At 37.2% G+C, this 4,114-nt stretch overlaps 1 non-coding gene across 1 annotated transcript; it reads right to left on the bottom strand.

The window, feature by feature from the left end:
- Window positions 1–61: 61 nt before the first annotated feature.
- trnar-ucg (transfer RNA arginine (anticodon UCG)) lies at window positions 62–134 on the bottom strand. The gene has a single exon. It is a non-coding gene; the product is annotated as a tRNA-Arg (tRNA).
- Between the last annotated feature and the right edge of the window lie 3,980 nt (window positions 135–4,114).

The raw sequence follows: 4,114 nt of genomic DNA, 5'->3' as shown, positions 1-4,114 counted from the left end.
CCAATGCCTTATTTTGGGAAATTGCAAACATGTTCAAATTAGCTGAGCTAATGAAATTAAACAACCACGAAGGGACTCGAACCCTCAATCTTCTGATTCGAAGTCAGACGCCTTATCCATTAGGCCACGCAGTCTATGTGATGCAACCCTATTTGACATCATACAGACTTTGCTATGCAACAGTAGACATCAAAGTTGTGAACCTGTCCGAATGAGGAAAGCTAGTGATATTTAACAAGTAAGAAGATACCTTTTCCCTCAATCTTGCGATGCAGAATCAGACTCAATAATTCTCAGGCCTTGCAATATTAGATTATTAAAGATGAATAACAATGTCCAAGCCTTTCAAAGAAACAAGACCAATGCCTTATTTCGGGAAATTGCAAACATGTCCATATTAGCAGATTTAATTAAATTAAACGACCACGAAAATGCCTCAAAACCTCAATTTTCTATTTTGAAGTAAGAAGCCTTATCCACGAGGCAACACCTTCTACTCCATATTCTCCGATATGACATCAAACAGACGTTGCTTAGCAACAACAGACATCAAAATTGTGAACCTATCCGAATGAGGAAAGCTAGTGATATTTTACAAGTACGAAAATACTATGTCCCTCAATCAGACATAATATTTCTCAGGTCTTGCAGTCTTAGATTATTGAAGTGTCCAATGTCCAAGCTTTTCAAAGCAACAAGACCAATGCCTTATTTCGGGAAATTGCAAACATGTTCAAATTAGCTGAGCTAATGAAATTAAACAACCACGAAGGGACTCGGACCCTCAATCTTCTGATTCGAAGTCAGACGCCTTATCCATTAGGCCACGCAGTCTATGTGATATAGCCCTATTTGACATTATACAGACTTTGCTATGCAACCATAGACATAAAAATTGTGAACCTGTCCGAATGAGGAAAGCTAGTGATTTTTAACAAGTACAAAGATACTCTTTCCTTCAATCTTTCGATGCAGATTCAGACACAATAATTCTCAGGCCTTGCAGTCTTAGATTATTAAAGTTGAACAACAATGTCCAAGCTTTTCAAAGCAACAAGACCAATGCCTTATTTAGCGAAATTGCAAACATGTCCATATTAGCAGATTTAATGGAATTAAACGACCACGAAAATGCCTCAAAACCTCAATTTTCTGTTTCGAAGTAAGACGCCTTATCCACGAGGCAACACCTTCTACTCCATATTCTCCGATATGACATCAAACAGACGTTGTTTAGCAACAACAGACATCAAAATTGTGAACCTATCCGAATGAGGAAAGCTAGTGATATTTTACAAGTACGAAAATACTATGTCCCTCAATCAGACATAATATTTCTCAGGTCTTGCAGTCTTAGATTATTGAAGTGTCCAATGTCCAAGCTTTTCAAAGCAACAAGACCAATGCCTTATTTCGGGAAATTGCAAACATGTACGAATTAGCTGAGCTAATGAAATTAAACGACCCTATTTGACATCATACAGACTTTGCTATGCAACAGTAGACATCAAAGTTGTGAACCTGTCCGAATGAGGAAAGCTAGTGATATTTAACAAGTAAGAAGATACCTTTTCCCTCAATCTTGCGATGCAGAATCAGACTCAATAATTCTCAGGCCTTGCAATATTAGATTATTAAAGATGAATAACAATGTCCAAGCCTTTCAAAGAAACAAGACCAATGCCTTATTTCGGGAAATTGCAAACATGTTCAAATTAGCTGAGCTAATGAAATTAAACAACCACGAAGGGACTCGGACCCTCAATCTTCTGATTCGAAGTCAGACGCCTTATCCATTAGGCCACGCAGTCTATGTGATACAACCCTATTTGACATCATACAGACTTTGCTATGCAACAGTAGACATCAAAGTTGTGAACCTGTCCGAATGAGGAAAGCTAGTGATATTTAACAAGTAAGAAGATACCTTTTCCCTCAATCTTGCGATGCAGAATCAGACTCAATAATTCTCAGGCCTTGCAATATTAGATTATTAAAGATGAATAACAATGTCCAAGCCTTTCAAAGAAACAAGACCAATGCCTTATTTCGGGAAATTGCAAACATGTCCATATTAGCAGATTTAATTAAATTAAACGACCACGAAAATGCCTCAAAACCTCAATTTTCTATTTTGAAGTAAGACGCCTTATCCACGAGGCAACACCTTCTACTCCATATTCTCCGATATGACATCAAACAGACGTTGCTTAGCAACAACAGACATCAAAATTGTGAACCTATCCGAATGAGGAAAGCTAGTGATATTTTACAAGTACGAAAATACTATGTCCCTCAATCAGACATAATATTTCTCAGGTCTTGCAGTCTTAGATTATTGAAGTGTCCAATGTCCAAGCTTTTCAAAGCAACAAGACCAATGCCTTATTTAGGGAAATTGCAAACATGTACGAATTAGCTGAGCTAATGAAATTAAACGACCCTATTTGATATCATACAGACTTTGCTATACAACAGTAGACATCAAAGTTGTGAACCTGTCCGAATGAGGAAAGCTAGTGATATTTAACAAGTAAGAAGATACCTTTTCCCTCAAATTTGCGATGCAGAATCAGACTCAATAATTCTCAGGCCTTGCAATATTAGATTATTAAAGATGAATAACAATGTCCAAGCCTTTCAAAGAAACAAGACCAATGCCTTATTTCGGGAAATTGCAAACATGTCCATATTAGCAGATTTAATGAAATTAAACGACCACGAAAATGCCTCAAAACCTCAATTTTCTATTTTGAAGTAAGACGCCTTATCCATGAGGCAACACCTTCTACTCCATATTCTCCGATATGACATCAAACAGACGTTGCTTAGCAACAACAGACATCAAAATTGTGAACCTATCCGAATGAGGAAAGCTAGTGATATTTTACAAGTACGAAAAGACTATGTCCCTCAATCAGACATAATATTTCTCAGGTCTTGCAGTCTTAGATTATTGAAGTTGAACAACAATGTCCAAGCTTTTCAAAGCAACAAGACCAATGACATATTTCGGGAAATTGCAAACATGTTCAAATTAGCTGAGCTAATGAAATTAAACAACCACGAAGGGACACGAACCCTCAATCTTCTGATTCGAAGTCAGACGCCTTATCCATTAGGCCACGCAGTCTATGTGATACAGCCCTATTTGACATTATACAGACTTTGCTATGCAACCATAGACATAAAAATTGTGAACCTGTCCGAATGAGGAAAGCTAGTGATTTTTAACAAGTACAAAGATACTCTTTCCTTCAATCTTTCGATGCAGATTCAGACACAATAATTCTCAGGCCTTGCAGTCTTAGATTATTAAAGTTGAACAACAATGTCCAAGCTTTTCAAAGCAACAAGACCAATGCCTTATTTAGCGAAATTGCAAACATGTCCATATTAGCAGATTTAATGAAATTAAACGACCACGAAAATGCCTCAAAACCTCAATTTTCTATTTTGAAGTAAGACGCCTTATCCACGAGGCGACACCTTCTACTCCATATTCTCCGATATGACATCAAACAGACGTTGCTTAGCAACAACAGACATCAAAATTGTGAACCTATCCGAATGAGGAAAGCTAGTGATATTTTACAAGTACGAAAAGACTATGTCCCTCAATCAGACATAATATTTCTCAGGTCTTGCAGTCTTAGATTATTGAAGTTGAACAACAATGTCCAAGCTTTTCAAAGCAACAACACCAATGCCTTATTTCGGGAAATTGCAAACATGTTCAAATTAGCTGAGCTAATGAAATTAAACAACCACGAAGGGACTCGGACCCTCAATCTTCTGATTCGAAGTCAGACGCCTTATCCATTAGGCCACGCAGTCAATGTGATACAGCCCTATTTGACATTATACAGACTTTGCTTTGCAAAAGTAGACATCAAAGTTGTGAACCTGTCCGAATGAGGAAAGCTAGTGATATTTAACAAGTAAGAAGATACCTTTTCCCTCAATCTTGCGATGCAGAATCAGACTCAATAATTCTCAGGCCTTGCAATATTAGATTATTAAAGATGAATAACAATGTCCAAGCAACAAGACCAATGCCTTATTTAGCGAAATTGCAAACATGTCCATATTAGCGGAGCTAATGAAAATTAAA

Source organism: Oncorhynchus clarkii, unplaced genomic scaffold (assembly GCF_045791955.1).
Source record: "Oncorhynchus clarkii lewisi isolate Uvic-CL-2024 unplaced genomic scaffold, UVic_Ocla_1.0 unplaced_contig_10888_pilon_pilon, whole genome shotgun sequence".
Taxonomy (NCBI): Eukaryota; Metazoa; Chordata; class Actinopteri; order Salmoniformes; family Salmonidae; genus Oncorhynchus; species Oncorhynchus clarkii.
Note: the sequence above shows the minus strand (reverse complement) of the source record. Positions and strands in the feature narration are given on the sequence as shown.